General features: G+C 38.4%; 2 protein-coding genes and 2 long non-coding RNA genes across 5 annotated transcripts in view; 1 reads left to right on the top strand and 3 right to left on the bottom strand.

Moving 5' to 3' along the window:
* LOC133636079 (uncharacterized) overlaps positions 1 to 17299 on the top strand; it is a 56081-nt gene that overhangs the window by 6825 nt on the left and 31957 nt on the right. The window lies entirely within an intron of this gene.
* large2 (LARGE xylosyl- and glucuronyltransferase 2) overlaps positions 1 to 17299 on the bottom strand; it is a 161682-nt gene that overhangs the window by 126836 nt on the left and 17547 nt on the right. The gene's annotated exons all lie outside the window — the stretch shown is intronic.
* LOC133663654 (uncharacterized) lies at positions 11273 to 12438 on the bottom strand. The gene is made up of 3 exons (XR_009828390.1): positions 12324 to 12438; positions 12051 to 12121; positions 11273 to 11374 (listed from the first exon to the last, which is right to left on the bottom strand). It is a non-coding gene; the product is annotated as an uncharacterized LOC133663654 (long non-coding RNA).
* On the bottom strand, positions 12558 to 15841 carry LOC133663651 (uncharacterized). Its single transcript, XR_009828389.1, has 10 exons — positions 15737 to 15841; positions 15405 to 15482; positions 14094 to 14171; positions 13930 to 14004; positions 13798 to 13824; positions 13487 to 13679; positions 13166 to 13284; positions 12921 to 13012; positions 12728 to 12805; positions 12558 to 12638 (listed from the first exon to the last, which is right to left on the bottom strand). It is a non-coding gene; the product is annotated as an uncharacterized LOC133663651 (long non-coding RNA).

The following is a 17299-nucleotide window of genomic DNA, read 5'->3' as shown; positions in this document are numbered from 1 at the left end:
TCTCTCTCTCTCTCTATGTCCACTACCTGATATATGGATTAGATTTATATAGCGCTTTTCTAGACACTCAAAGCGCTTCACAGAGAAGTGAGAACCCATCATTCATATTTACAACTCATTCATTCATCATTCATTCTCCGGTGTGAGCGGCACCGGGGGCAAGGGTGAAGTGTCCTGCCCAAGGACACAACGGCAGCGATTTTTTGGATGGTAAGAGGCGGGGAGCGAACCTGCAACCCTCAGGTTTCTGGCACGGTTGCTCTACCCACTACGCCATACCCCCCCCCCCCCTCCACACCCCTGATTGTAAATAATGTACATAATTCAATGTGATTATCTTGTGTGATGACTGTATTATGATGATAGTATATATGATAGTATAGTATATATCTGTATCATGAATCAATTTAAGTGGACCCCGACTTAAACAAGTTGAAAAACTTATTCGGGTGTTACCATTTAGTGGTCAATTGTACGGAATATGTACTTCACTGTGCAACCTACTAATAAAAGTCTCAATCAATCAATCAATCAAAAACCGTGACACAACATAAACACAACAGAACAAATACCCAGAACCCCTTGCAGCACTAACTCTTCCGGGACGCTACAATATACACCCTCCGCTACCCCCTACCCCCTCCACCCACAACTCAACCCCCCACCCCACCCACCTCAACCTCCTCATGCTCTCTCAGGAAGAGCATGTCCCAAATTCCAAGCTGCTGTTTTGAGGCATGTTAAAAAAAATAATGCACTTTGTGACTTCAATAATAAATATGGCAGTGCCATGTTGGCATTTTTTTCCATAACTTCAGTTGATTTATTTTGGAAAACCTTGTTACATTGTTTAATGCATCCAGCGGGGCATCACAACAAAATTAGGCATAACAATGTGTTAATTCCACGACGTATATATTGGTATCGGTTGATATCGGAATCGGTAATTAAGAGTTGGACAATATCGGATATTGGCAAAAAAGCCATTATCGGACATCTCTAGTTTCAACGAATCCTAGCAAATCTTTGCTTTTAATGAATGTTGTCTGTCTATCTGTGTTGGCCCTGCGATGAGGTGGCGACTTGTCCAGGGTGTACCCCGCCTCCGCCCGAATCCAGCTGAGATAGGCTCCAGCAACCCCCGCGACCCCGAAAGGGACAAGTGGTACAAAATGGATGGATGGATGGATATTCCAGTATTAATTGCTTGGATCTCCACAGATTGTGAATGAACGGTGACATCATTTTCAGAGACAGCTGTTAAGTCACTGAGCAGGGCTTTTATAAACTCTGATCTCTTACGGGTCAGTAGGACAGTTGGCTCTAATATTGTTTCCTGGGAACCAGTATCCAACGCATAAATTACTGTGGCGCTGTATCCTACTAAAAGGTTTACTAGTACTGCATTTGAATGAATGAATTATATTTATAGAGCACTTTTTCACACAATTGTCTCAAAGCACTTTATATTGAGTGGCTCATACATTGCTGCTGGCGGTGGAAAACGACATTGATACCAGTGTGGGTAGCACTGACAGCAAGGTGGGTGAAGTGTCTTGAACGTCAGTGATAGGATGGCGTAAACTGTAATCCAACCAGAAACTTTCAAGATTTTGGACGGCCGCTGTACCTGCTGAGCCACTCCGCTTAATATCCTGACTAAATCATCAAGTCTACCTTGGATAAACACAATTCCTGCTTGATAGTACATGCCTCTAATCTCGTGAGGGCAGAAGTAATCCAGACTATTAGCCATTAAAAAGGCTTCTAACATTAATTCAGAGGATGCTCCGCCCACACGATTGAAGTTGATTTGCCAAAAAAGGTATATGCAAACAAAACTTGAAGAAATGCAACCAAAAGTAATAAATTACAACAAAACAAGTATTTCAGTAAAAAAAGAAACATTTCCCTTTTTCCCTGCGTAGATGTAAACTGACACCGAGCATTAGCAAACACACACACACACACACACACACGCATACACACACGCACACACACGCACACACACACACACACACACACACACACACACACACACACACACACACACACACACACACACACACACACACACACACACACACACACACACTACATTCCCACAGCCACTATGCATGCATGATTAAGCCATCATCTCTTCCTGCTTCAGTTGTTACAATTCCTAGTCGAGCTGAGGAATAATGAGGTTATGGCAGTGTGGCTTCACACTTCATTACCTCATCTCCTGCTGCACTTTGGCTACTTGACCACTTACTCAGCACACGTGGAGAGTTTAAACGTGGGAATATACGAGATACGCCAGGGTGGTACTCACACTTTTTACACCGTGAGATGATGCGTTGGTACCTTTCAACCCAGTGTAATATGAGATATACTCAACACTTAAATACAGCAGACTAAGTACTACAATAGAGATCAAGTACCTTGCTTTTTGTTTGTAATCCATTCCAAAAGGTCAGTAAAAAGTAAAAAAAAAAAAAAAAACCATAAGAAATAATGCAAATCCAATTAATGTGTTCCAAACACCAAACACAAAACATACACTACCGTTCAAAAGTTTGGGGTCACATTGAAATGTCCTTATTTTTTAAGGAAAAGCACTGTACTTTTCAATGAAGATAACTTTAAACTAGTCTTAACTTTAAAGAAATACACTCTATACATTGCTAATGTGGTAAATGACTATTCTAGCTGCTATCACTCCAGTGTTCTAATGGTACAATGTCTTTGCTCATTGGCTCAGAAGGCTAATTGATGATTAGAAAACCCTTGTGCAATCATGTTCACACATCTGAAAACAGTTTAGCTCGTTACAGAAGCTACAAAACTGACCTTCCTTTGAGCAGATTGAGTTTCTGGAGCATCACATTTGTGGGGTCAATTAAACGCTCAAAATGGCCAGAAAAAGAGAACTTTCATCTGAAACTTGACAGTCTATTCTTGTTCTTAGAAATGAAGGCTATTCCACAAAACTGTTTGGGTGACCCCAAACTTTTGAACGGTAGTGTATTTATATCTAATGATGATAGTTTTAAATGCAAAAAAATACGTAAAATGCCAACGTTTGTATATGTAAATGATGAATGAAATACATAAATAAAGATTTAACATTACTTTTAACTTAATTGAAAACTTGTTGGCCAAGATGGTGACAAGCAGAGAGGTGGACGGTGAGAGAAGAGCAATGCAACACTTTTTTTCTTTGTCTTTTACAAAGTTAACTTTAAATTAGGGTTCTTAAACATTTTCCAGGCCAAGGACCCTCTAAACCGGGGGTCGGCAACCCACCTTGGAGCTTTTTCAAAAATGTATGAAAATGAAAAAAGCTGGGGAAAAAAATATTATTGGTTTTAATATGGTTTGTATAGGACAGCGGTCGGCAACCCAACATGTTGAAAGAGCCAAAAAACAAATCTGTCTGGAGCCGCAAAAAGTAAAAAGCCTTATGTGAGTGTTATAATGAAGGCAACACATTAAGTAAGTGTCTCAGAGAGTGAGATAACTCCTGGAAATGACTGGCTTAGAATGGCCAAAGGTATAGATGTGTGTGTCCAAGTTAAAGGAAAGGACAGGCTGCCTTCTTCTAATCAATTTATTACAATCTTTTGTTGTGGTCTGGAACAACATGGCACACAAACAACTATCAGAAATGCAGCCAATATGACATACAGATAATGTGTCATGAGACATGCAAATATCAATATCAAAAGACATAAGTAAAGGAAATTAAATGAACTCAAATATACATACAAACGAGGCATAATGATGCAATATGTACATACAGCTAGCCTAAATAGCATGTTAGCATCGATTAAAAGATCCACGCAAGTCAACAACATCAACAAAGTTCACCTTTGTGCTTTCACGCACAGCATGAAACGTTTGGTGGACAAAATGAGACAAAGAAGGAGTGGCATAAAACACGTCTTTCTGTGGCAGCGTCTGAGAAAGTTCTACACGTGGAGTTCAAGAGCAGCCGAAATTAGTAGGACAAAACGGCGCTGGCCAAATACTGTCATCAGTGAAGCATAAACACAAACATATTAAACAGTAGGCTTTCTGACAATTAGGAAGGTTTGTGTTCTGTTTGTCCTCCTACACAAACATTATTAAAACAACAAAATATATTTTTTTCCCCAACTTTTTCCATTTGTATATATTTTTTGAAAAAGCTCAAAGAGCCACTAGGGCGGTGCTAAAGAGCCGCATTCAGCTCGAGAGCCGCAGGTTGCCGACCCCCGGTATGGGAGGACAAACATGACACAAACATTGTTAATGTTTTCCAATGCTGTAAAAGTCGTCATGTGTCCAGAGACATATTTCCTGAGTTTATAAACATGATATAATTTTTTTTTAAATGAAAGACGATTTTGTGATGCTAAAAAATATCGATGTAATCATAGTAGTATCGACTAGATACGCTATTGTACTTAGTATCATTACAGTGGATGTTAGGTGTAGATCCACCAATGGCGTTTGTTTATATTGCAGCGTCTCGAAAGAGTTGGTGCTGCAGGAAATTCTGGGAATGTGTTCTGTAGTGTTAATGTTGTGTTGCGGTGCAAATATATTTGTTCCCAAATGTGTTTGTCAGTGTTGTTCAGGGTGATTTCACTATATGGCACATGTTTAGGACAGTGTTGGCATTGTTCATACTTCCACCCTTACTGTGACATGTATGGTTGTTGAGTAAGCATGTCCTTCATTCGCACGTGTGCAATGTGTTCAAAGTCAAGATGATCGTGTCATTATTCCGTTAACGGGCACAATGAAATCTTGCTTAGACTTTAGTAATTATGGACTATATGATTAGTGATTTGTTTATCATGTAAAATGGACCAAACTTGCCACAAAATTCACATCAGCAAGATTCAGTTTTCAAAAATTATTTTAAAGATTGAAAGTTGCCCTCAATTCCATGTGGCTGCTCGACATTGTCCGTGGGTGCTTCGGCGCCTATGTATACATACACATATATATATATATATATATATATATATATATATATATATATATATATATATATATATATATTTATATATATATATATATATATATATATATATATATATATATATATATATATATATATATATATATATATATATACAGTGGGGCAAAAAAGTATTTAGTCAGCCACCCATTGACAATCAATGGGTGGCTGACTAAATACTTTTTTGCCCCACTGTATCTATATCTATATATATATATATATATATATATATATATATATATATATATATATATATATATATATATATATATATATATATATATATATATACTACCGTTCAAAAGTTTGGGGTCACATTGAAATGTCCTTATTTTTGAAGGAAAAGCACTGTCCTTTTCAATGAAGATAACTTTAAACTAGTCTTAACTTTAAAGAAATACACTCTATACATTGCTAATGTGGTAAATGACTATTCTAGCTGCTATCACTCCAGTGTTCTAATGGTACAATGTCTTTGCTCATTGGCTCAGAAGGCTAATTGATGATTAGAAAACCCTTGTGCAATCATGTTCACACATCTGAAAACAGTTTAGCTCGTTACAGAAGCTACAAAACTGACCTTCCTTTGAGCAGATTGAGTTTCTGGAGCATCACATTTGTGGGGTCAATTAAACGCTCAAAATGGCCAGAAAAAGAGAACTTTCATCTGAAACTCGACAGTCTATTCTTGTTCTTAGAAATGAAGGCTATTCTACAAAATTGTTTGAGTGACCCCAAACTTTTGAACGGTAGTGTATATATATATATATATATATATATATATATATATATATATATATATATATATATATATACAGTATATATAGGTTGATTGGCAACACTAAATTGGCCCTAGTGTGTGAATGCAAGTGTGAATGTTGTCTGTCTATCTGTGTTGGCTCTGCGATGAGGTGGCGACTTGTCCAGGGTGTACACCGCCTTCTGCCCGAATGCAGCTGAGATAGGCTCCAGCACCCCCCCGCGACCCCGAAAGGGACAAGCGGTAGAAAATGGATGGATGGATACAGTATATACATATACTCTTACTCTTGATTTTAATCATATCAGATAATTATATATATCTGCATAAAGTTTAACAGGTCTGAACAGAGCCGCCTGGGGATAAATTGGGGCCTTAAGCAAAATTTTCATTGGAAGCCCCCCTCCACCTTGAAAATCCTTTTACATTTGTTTTAATTCATTTAAAACTATTTTTATAATGTTTTATTCAAACTTGAATTGTAGTTGATGCATGTTTTGTACTAAAACAAAGTCATGGGAAATGAACTGTTCTCTACATTTTTTTAACTACAAAATACACATTTTAACATAATTAAAACATACATTTATCGATCTTAAAACAACCCGTATTTGAGCCCATGAGTGCCTACTGCTTCGCAAGACAAGTACTATTCCATTGCGCCACAGGGACAAAATGGGGAATGTTGCCATTATTTCCTTGTCAGTGACAAAACAAGAAGTTTCTAAAGAATACTTCTGCGGTAGAATTTTACAAGAAGCGCCCTATCATTCATTAATTGACATTTTATATGCGCTTTTTCACGCAAAAAAGGGCCCTCCACGGATCGAGGGGTTCTTCGCACAGTGCGTTTTCTGCATTTAGGCTGGGGTCCCTGGATTTCAACTTGTCAAATGATATAAAACCATGATTTAAGCACAAAAAATAGAATTGGTTTAACACAAATATGGCCCAGCAAGTCGTTTATTAGTAAACACGTATTTTAACTGACCTCTTTCAAGCTCAAACACTTATGGATTGCATATTTTCAAGACTAGCAAGTTGTCATCTATCCATGTTATTTGCACTAATTAAAGGCACTTTATTATTTACGTTTAGGCTGTTTGTCTTTTATGCTTAAAATTGCTGTTTGGCCCGCGGCCATTGGTACATTTTCACTTTGGTCCTTGGAGACAAAAAGTTTGGGCACCTCTGATTTAACACATAAACCAGCACATACAACATGCCGAACAAGGCTCAGGTCAGGCTGATCACAAAAATAAATACTAATTAAATCAGCAATTTTGCACTCTACAGCTGATACCTATTTGCAATAGAATGCATTTAGTACTATATAGATAAAAATATACAAATAGTATTAGCATTATATATATATATATATATATATATATATATATATATATATATATATATATATATATATATATATATATATATATATATATATATATATATATATATATATATATATATATATATATATATATATATATATATATATATATTATATCTATAATTGTATCCTGTATAACTTTTTACCTTGAGTATTTTAGCATTTTTAACATTAACTTTATTGTGTGTGTAATTATTGACCAGATGTGTTTCTGTATTTATAATCTGTGATTACAGCTGTTAAAAGTTTACGCTGCCTTTTTTATATTTACCATTTAATGCTCAATGTGCCTTGACTTGTCCCTCAGAGATAAACAAAGTTTTTGGAATTTTAATTATCTTTCAAATTGCTGGCACTCACTACTTTATTTGGCCGCATGGTGGATCATTTTGCAGTCGTACTCGAGCACATGCTGTCCAAAAGCCTATTCACCTAACACTCAGAAATGTTAAGTGTGCTTCGGCGCCTCCTCAGAGCAGGATGCCCAGTGCTTTACATGAGGAAGAAAGGACACAGAAATTGACTTCCTGTTTTGTGTGTGGTATGAACAAATTAACCACTCCCACCTAAAAGAGGTGATTTAAAAAATCCTTGGCTGTATTCTGTCTCGTGTCACAATCCATTCTTTACAGAGGCTAAGTTGGCAGTAATACGTGATTTTGTGTGGTTGTTTGAAGCTTGAGAGCAGCTGGAAGAGGAGGTATTGATCGCGGAAACACACATGCAGTCACCAATCTAAAGAAGGAGCCCACTTATATCCACCTCTCACCGTGAAAGTTGTATACGTGTGGGCAAATGTAGAGAGGCGAGGTGTACACTCAAGGTTGAGTCACAGCCCACACACAGCTATAAAAACATACAAAGAAGTACACTTATACTTCTTTTGCAGTTCAAGAGATGAGCATGAATCAAAATAGATACCACCATTAACATTGTGTATATTTTCAGATGAACACTCCAAAATAGTGATTGGGGGTGATGACAGAGCAGTACAGTACAGTAGATGGCTGAAGTGGCAGCTGGTTGCATCAGCTCTGTGCTTTCTTTCGTGTTTCCCTCTTGGTTTCATGTGTTTTTACCTTATTGTGGAGGGGACTTGTTGTATCTGCACTGCAATACATAAATTTCCCATTGGTCAACAAATAAAGTCTATCCTATCCCATCCTATAATACTATACAAACAAATGTCCAGTACAGTCAGGGCATAGACACTATTTAGTTGTTCAGGTCCACCACCACATGATCATGGCCTGAACTTCTGTAAAAACTTGAAGATATGTTTTTTCTTTTGTTTAAATTTATTTGTTATAAATTATGTGGTCATAAAAGTTCATATAAAACAACATTTACTGTCAAAGTTCAATGACGAGGCTGTTTGAATCAAATTAGGAATGTTTAACATGTTTACCCTCCCCCCTCCACATCCCACCTCCCCGGATTGTAAATAATCAAATGTAAATAATCAAATGTATATACTTGTTCTTATGCTTTCTGAACTCACTATGTTCACTGCTCGCTGTACATATCCTACCAAGTCAGACCTACACTGTTACAATGTCCATTTCTCAGATGATGCAATTGTTGATGACTGAAGTGCTGATATCAACCAAACCTAAACCCCCCCGGCCCCTTCCCACCCCACCCCCGGATTGTAAATAATGTAAATAATTAAATCTATACACTCTAATGATTAACTTGTGTGATGACTGTATTATGCTGATAGTATATACAGTATTTGTACCATGAAACAAGTTGAAAAACTTATTCGGGTGTTACCATTTAGTGGTCAATTGTACAGAATATGTACTGTACTGTGCAATCTACTAATAAAAGTTTCAATCAATCAATCAAAACACAACCTACACATCCTTGGATGCTTCATTCCTTCTGGTAGTAGCAAAACCCATCATGGAACATATCACTGTTCGCTCAACACAGATGTCATTAACACATTGACAGCTGTTGGGAGGCCTAATATAATGCTTCCTGATGAGGACCCCTGTTACGTTGCAAATAAAAGTATCTTATTTGTCAATATGTTTGTACAAAGTTTGGATTTTCTTCTACATCGTCATCATGTGCATCCATGGCGTTGTCCAAATTTCAGGTCTACAACCGCCCAAGGATTCTGTCCATGCAGTCAAGGGACGTCACACCTTAAGAAGATCCTCCTCAAGCTGCGAACAGCGTTGTGAATTTGGACGGTCAAGCCTTTCCTGCACTTCCTGCTAGTGTTACGTGTTGTCATCTTTACCCTGACTTCAATACAGGAAGATAACTGCCATCAGGACTGCCAAAGAGTGAATATAGAACAAAAGTAAATTAACCAAATGTTACATTATAGAAGCAAAGATATTTTAAAATTATAGGTTTTACATAAGAGAGAAGAGAGACGTCGTGGCGAAGTTGGTAGAGTGGCCGTGCCAGCAATCGGAGGGTTGCTGGTTACTGGGGTTCAATCCCCACCTTCTACCATCCTAGTCACGTCCGTTGTGTCCTTGGGCAAGACACTTCACCCTTGCTCCTGATGGCTGCTGGTTAGCGCCTTGCATGGCAGCTCCCGCCATGTGTGTGTGAATGGGTGAATGTGGAATGTGAAAGCGCTTTGAGTACCTTGAAGGTAGAAAAGCGCTATACAAGTATAACCCATTTAAGAGAGGCTACTTTATTTACAGTTCATCTGGGAAGTATTCAAAGCGCTTCACTTTTTCCCACATTCTGTTATGTTGCAGCCTTATTCCAAATTCATTTGTGTCCTAATTTTGACCATGTCAACCCTGTTTCAATCTGTCCCGGTGAAGAAAGAGAGAGCTCTCAGTTTACCGGTTTATGTATGTTGCAGTGACGTGCGGTGAGGTTCATGGCTGGTGAGGCACTGACTTCATCACAGTCAGATTTACAAACATATGAACCCTAAAGAGTATCTTATTCACCATTTGATTGGCAGCAGTTAACGGGTTATGTTTAAAAGCTCATACCAGCATCCTTCCCTGCTTGGCACTCAGCATCAAGGGTTGGAATTGGGGGTTAAATCACCAAAAATTATTCCCGGGCATGGCGTTGCTGCTGCCCACTGCTCCCCTCACCTCCCCTCACCTCCCAGGGGGTGATCAAGGGGATGGGTCAAATGCAGAGGACAAATTTCATTACACCTAGTGTGTGTGTGACAATCATTGGTACTTTTAACTTAACTTTAACTTTACACATACAAACTGTAGCACACAAAAAAGCACATTTAATAAAAAAAACGTCATTATGGTCTTACCTTTACTTATAAATGAAGTCCACGCGCCGCTGTTGTGCTGGATTAATGCACCCCCGCCGTGGAATGCACCCCCTGACGGGAGTGTTATATCAACTAAAGCCCACACTTAAACTTTCCACGTGCAAGATTGAATCTATTTAAAAAAGTTATTTAATAAGAAGCCAAAAAGTGCAAAAACAATAATGTTCGTGTTGGAGGAGTTGTGAATGAATGAAATATGAAATCCGTGCTGCAGTCTGCAGGTGTACCTAATGTTGTGGCCCTGCAGTCATTTAGAAGTTCTGTCATTTAGGAGGAGCTCAGAGTTAAGACGGTGCTGCCCCTCCACATCGTAAGGAGCCAAATGAGGTGCTTTGGGCATCATAACACCTCCCTAAGGCACGTCTGACCGGTAGAGAGCCACGTAGAAGACCCAGCCCACACAGCAAAAACACTCCGCGGCGGATCCCCCGCGCAGGTATCGCGCTTTCCGGAACGGAACCGCGAAACGGACCAGCATCGGCGTCCATTTGCACTCAGGAACGTATCCGCCACGGCGGCAGGTAGCGGATCCGCCGTGGTGGCGCGCTGAATGCGCTCCGCACCCATGATCAAAGCCTTATTTCCGCGGCGGGTGCGCCGTGACGGCGCGCTGCATCCACTCCGCTCCCGAGATCAAAGCCTAACCTCCCGCCGCGGACCAGCAACGGACTCATAAAAACCCTGGCTCATCTGGCCGTTTTGGACCCCTTTATCTTATTTTCAAAATAATAATACCTGGGATTTATATAGCGCTTTTCTAAATACCCAAAGTCGCTTTACACGTGTGTGGGGGGGATCTTGGGGGGTTAAAACAACTGGAAGCGGGACTCGTCTCGATCCTCGTTGCCCGATCCCCCGCCAAGTTGAACCACCTGATGGCGTGTTTGGTGACCTCAGCGTCCGTGGCTGACCTTGTCAACACATTTTTACTCACAGCACCTGTAATCAAACAAGATTACAAGACAGATACGTTTATGTTTATGGTAGGAAGCATCCAAAGCCAAGTATGCTTACACAATACAAAATATGTGATAGGTATTAAGGAGATTACATTTGAAAAAAAAAACATGACTTAAAGTTACTGGAGGTGGTTAAAATAAGGTGCGTAAACTATGAATTTGTGATCAGGGTATAGGTGTGCAAGACATCCAAAATGTTTAAACAATATCGTTATTTGGTTCCTTGATCAGAGTACTTGTGTGGCTCTATTGGATGACGGCGGCGGGGGTTTGGGGGTGGGGGGCATAAATAAATATCCATAACCCAACTTTGGGAGGTTGACATTGTTTTCTTATTATATTTGTACTATCATTCTATGTTTGTATTCGTGTAGGCCAGGGGTGTCCAAAGTGCGGCCCCGGGGGCCATTTGCGGCCTGCAGGTCATTTTTAACGGCCCAAGGGCACATTTTTTAAAAATATGATCGAAATAAATAAAAAACATTAAAAGTGGTATTTAAAGAGCAAACAAGTGAAATGTAACAAGAAAATGTAGCAATGTTTACTCTAATCACACAAAGCTGCCATGTAGGCTGTTTCTTTCTTTAAAAAATAATAATGAATCAAAATCAATGTCATTATGAATTATTGACCTATTCAAGGCTTAAGAAGTTTACCTTCGCAATCAGCTGGTCTTGGTTGTGCTTAATAGTTTCCAGCAGGCTAAGGATCTGGATTACCTCAGGCGCTGTTGACAAACAGCAGTATAAAATTAACATGTTACAGTGTTTATCCTCATTACTCTAATCCTGACATTAGCTATTGACCTTAGTTAATGACAAAAGTTATTGACAAAGTTTGAAGAAAATATGTGATTGCTTGTGAATTTGAATTTTTTCCAAAATTTGTGGCACAGAATGACCATCCGGTATTTGTCAGTTATTGCTCACCAGAGCAGGAAATGTTGTCGGCCATTCTTCCCCCTCGCCATGTTGGCCTGTAGGCCAGGCTGGATCCAGGCTCCTCTGTCTGCCACATGTTGAGGGCTGCTGGTGAGGGGGGTGGTGGGAGTCGAGGAGGGACTGCCGCTCCTAGTGAGGTGGGCATTGTGAGAGAGCCATCAGTTAACCATGACTGGTAATACCCAAGGGGCCTATCTATACACTAATATTTCAGAGATCAGTCCCTACCTTGTGTAACTCTCTGCATGTTTAATGCAGGTGCTGGTGAAGGCATATGAATGCGTCCTTCCCCATGGTGAGGTGCTAAGGGAGATAAATTGGTATTAAATGGTTGAGATCTGTTAACCATGGTTACTGGATGCTGAGATATTATTTTGGAGATCAGTCTTTACCTAGAAAGTTATCTCCAGTTGAGGAGTCGAGTTGACAAGTACTCATGACTCTTGCTGGCACTCGGCGAGACGGTGGAGCTGGGAGAAGGGATACAAGGAGAGGGGAATATCTTTAGCACTAAGAATGTTAACCATATCTTTAATATTAATGTGGTGGTTTTGTTGTTTTCGATGTTAAGAGATTATTCCTTACTCTGCCTGTGCAATTGGCTTGCCAACCCCAGAGATGTGAGGTCACTATTTCCCGGGTCTTCTTCGCTATCATCTGAGTCCCCGAGACGATGGCTGTTGGGTAACCATATCATTAGGATTATTGCAATACCAAAATTGCCAAATATACATATAGTACAATCATCTCTGGTCTATTTTTGAATGCTACCGGAAATAACCTTCCTATTACTGTAGAAACATGACAAAAACAAGACGGAACACACTTACACTGGCTTCCTGTTCCTTTTTTTCTGGCAGCTCCTCATTCTCTGCCTCAGATTGCAGGTCTGAGGTGTTGCAGCCCTTTCCATATTGTTGCATTATTTTTAATGCGTCTTTGTAGTTGTCTAAAATTGAATATGTTAAAATGAACATGAGTTTCAAATTAGCTGTAGAGCTGAACAGAATATTATTATTATTGATGATGATAAATCAGGTCTCTCCCTTACAAGAGACCTGGTCAGAACATAGACACAATAGGTTATTCCAAGCATAAAGAGAAGCAACTATGACGTTATTTTTAAACAAGAAGATTATGAATTTGCATACCACAAGTTCGGACAACAGAAACGTCAAATCTTGGCCAGTTTGGCTCATGCTGCTCCTCATTTAAAGCGGCCCTTTCAATTCTGTCGGTGTGTTTTTATAGCTGGGCCAGAAAACCATCCTATCATCATACCATCCACTTGGGACAACCGCAATGTCCCTGTTCATTATAAATTTAATCAGATGAAAAGGCACCCTTAATGTAGAAAGAAAGAAAAGGGGTATTTATTCATCGTCAAAGGAACAACGTGGACAAAAGCATGCACAGGTGTTAGTGTATACAAATAAGCAAGTAAGATGAGCTGAGATTTTACCTGAATGGTGCCCCAAGGTGGTAAGAACTATAAGAAAGGTAAAAGTACAGGTCATAATAGTCAGAACTTCAGCTCAATCGTAAAGTAGGGTTTGAAATTATGGGTGTAGTGTATACAGAGATCAGTCCCTACCTTGTGTAACTCTCTGCATGTTTAATGCATGTGCTGGTGAAGGCGTATGAATACATCCTTCCCCATGGTGAGGTGCTAAGGGAGATAAATTGGTATTAAATGGTTGTGATCTGTTAACCATGGTTACTGGATGCTGAGATATTATTTTGGAGATCAGTCTTTACCTAGAAAGTTATCTCCAGTTGAGGAGTCGAGTTGACAAGTACTCATGACTCTTGCTGGCACTCGGCGAGACGGTGGAGCTGGGAGAAGGGATACAAGGAGAGGGGAATATCTTTAGCACTAAGAATGTTAACCATATCTTTAATATTAATGTGGTGGTTTCGTCTACAACGCTAAATATATCCTGTGGTGTACCTCAGGGATCAATATAGGACCTAAATTATTCAATGTCTAGATAAATGACATTTGTAAAGTTACAAAAGATTTAAAGTTAGTATTATTTGCGGATGATACAACAGTGTTTTGTTCAGGAGAGAACACACAGAAGATAATACAAATAATAACAGAAGAAATTAACAAATTAAAAAGATGGTTTGACAAAAACAGACTATCTTTGAATCTCAGTAAAACTAAAATAATGCTATTTGGTAACAGTAGAAAAGAAAGTCAAACACAAATACAAATAGACGGAATAGAAATTGAAAGAGTAAATGAAACCAAATTTCTAGGTATAATGATTGATGATAAATTGAACTGGAAATCTCAAGTAAAAAATATACAACATAAAGTAGCAAGAAACACGTCAATAATGAATAAAGCAAAACATGTTCTAGACAAAAAATTTCACTTCATATTCTCTACTGTTCACTAGTGTTACATATCTGAGTTATTGTGTAGAAATATGGGGAAATACTTACAAATGTACACTTCATTCATTAACGGTGTTACAAAAAAGATCAGTTACAATAATATATAATGTTGGATATTGAGAACACACAAATCCTTTATTTATTGAATCAAAGATACTGAAATTCCACGACATAGTGAATTTGTAAACATCTAAAATTATAAACAAAGCAAACTATAACCTGCTACCCAAGAATATACAACAATTCGTCTCAAAAAAAGAGGAGAAAAATAATCTTAGAGAGAAATGTAATTTAAAACGTTTGTACGCACGTACAACACTTAAGACCTTCAGTATATCAGTATGTGGAATTAAATTATGGAATGCATTAAGTAAAGCAATCAAACAATGTACTAATATGATCAATTATTTATGCTTACATGTGGAAATAATAATAATAATAGTAAATAAAATAATAATAATAAAAAAGGTAAATAAAGCATAAAATAGTCTCTAATAAATTAATTAAATAAAAAACAGCATATAAAATATATACATCAGCAAATAACAAAAATATAGATCAAGAACAAGGATCCTTAATATGTGCAGCAATTTTTCCCACTCACATCACCTCATTTTATATTTTTTTCTACAATTAACTATGCCAAAAAACACATAGACATACCTTTTTTTTTGTAATGGAAACAAAAACAACAGGGCGTCACACACAGCTAGTCCACAGTAAACAGGATCTCGAGCTCCACTAAAGAACAAAGAAAGAAATAATACACACTCATATTAATGGCAAAGAACGGCTGTTTCCACTCCGTTAACGTTACGTTGTTGACTAACGCAGTAATGTTAGTGACCTGGGCCTAAACAACACTGACAATAAAGTAATACGCTTTCGTTTCAAGCAGTTGGAAATATGTGGAATATCGTAGCATGTAACCTACACACATTCACAGCCTCTGACAAAAGATGGCCTAAGTTAACTGTATTGAACTTTTTGCTCACCGGCTTCACGCGGGAAACTTTCACATTCTGGAGTCGGGGTCCCCCAGAACACAAAACACAGATAAAAGACAATTTTACAATAGCACGGCGAAAAAATGACCGTCGTTGTGTGGGTTTTTTGACAAATAACACTCTTTTCCACTTTTCTTCGCTCGGGCCTCACCTACCGCGTGCAGCCATTTCGAATTTTCTGTATACGTGACGTCAGACGCACGTCCCCATGCAAAGCATTCTGGGAGGCGGCGCTGGAAATAAAATAGCCTTTTTTTACAGAATATAAAGTTTTACTGCTAGTCCTAATATCAAACAACGTCATTACAATCATACATAAATGATTATGGAAACACAAAGGCTGATCTTTACTGCGAATGTAGCAATAAATCTATACTTACGTTCGTGTTCCAGCAAAGAAAGTCCAGAGATCTTGGCTCATGCGCGTACACGCTAGTAGGCGCGTCCACGTCTGCGGGTGCAGACATTGGTCGGCTCAGCACGCGTAGGCGGAGCCTATAACTCAAGGCGGCGCGCGCCGGTTTGGTTTGTGGCGTCCGCGTATGCGAATCAGACACGAGTCCGCTCAGGATCAGCTGTCTGACCGTACAATTTTCAGAGGCGGAGCTGTATCCTCTAGGCGGAGCCAAAACGAATGTGACAGTAACGCGGGTTGGGCGACTTGAAGGCGGATCCGTATAGCAGTCTTCTGCTGTGTGGGAGGACACATTGGGGGGACTTTGTCTGGTCTGGGAATGCCTCAGGATTCTCTGGAAGTAGCTGGACGAAGTGGCTGGGGAGAGGAAAGTCTGTTCTGCTTAGGCTGCAGCCCCCGCGACCTGACCTCTGATAAGCGGAGGAGATAGGTGGATGGATAAATGCAGCTTTACTTGCAAAGTCTCTGCACGTCAAAAATCAATCCTTCCGAATAAATCAACACTTACAAATAGATGAATAAATATTTAGTCTTCTCCGCTCTTTTACTGATGTAGAAATTTTTTTCAAGACGGACCAGAAGCGCAATTAGCATGTTGGAGCCATACATTTGTTGATGCATTATAAGGTTTGGACTGGGAAGACAAGAAGGACAAAACACAAGATTTCCTGGCACCAATGGGAATGGTGCTATATGAACACATGCACAGTATATAGTATATATACTGTGTTCTCCATATATATATATATATATATATATATGGAGAACATATATATATATATATCTCCATATACATATATATATATACTGTGTGTATATATATATATATATATATATATATATATATATATATATATATATATATATATATATATGGAGATATACATATATATATATATATATATATATATATATATATATATATATATATATATATATATATATATATATATATATATATATATATATATATATATATATATATATATATATATATATATATATATATATATATATATATATATACATATATATGGAGAACATGTTGGTTCCCCCCAAAATAAATATTAGAGTCTTGAAATATTTAACAACCACTTCATCCTTCTTCTAACTCCAACCCTGACTCAGCACCACTG

The sequence above is a fragment of the Entelurus aequoreus genome, linkage group LG02, assembly GCF_033978785.1.
Source record: "Entelurus aequoreus isolate RoL-2023_Sb linkage group LG02, RoL_Eaeq_v1.1, whole genome shotgun sequence".
In the NCBI taxonomy this organism is placed as follows: domain Eukaryota; kingdom Metazoa; phylum Chordata; class Actinopteri; order Syngnathiformes; family Syngnathidae; genus Entelurus; species Entelurus aequoreus.
The sequence above is the reverse complement of the archived record's forward strand: the minus strand, read 5'-3'. Positions and strand labels throughout refer to the sequence as shown.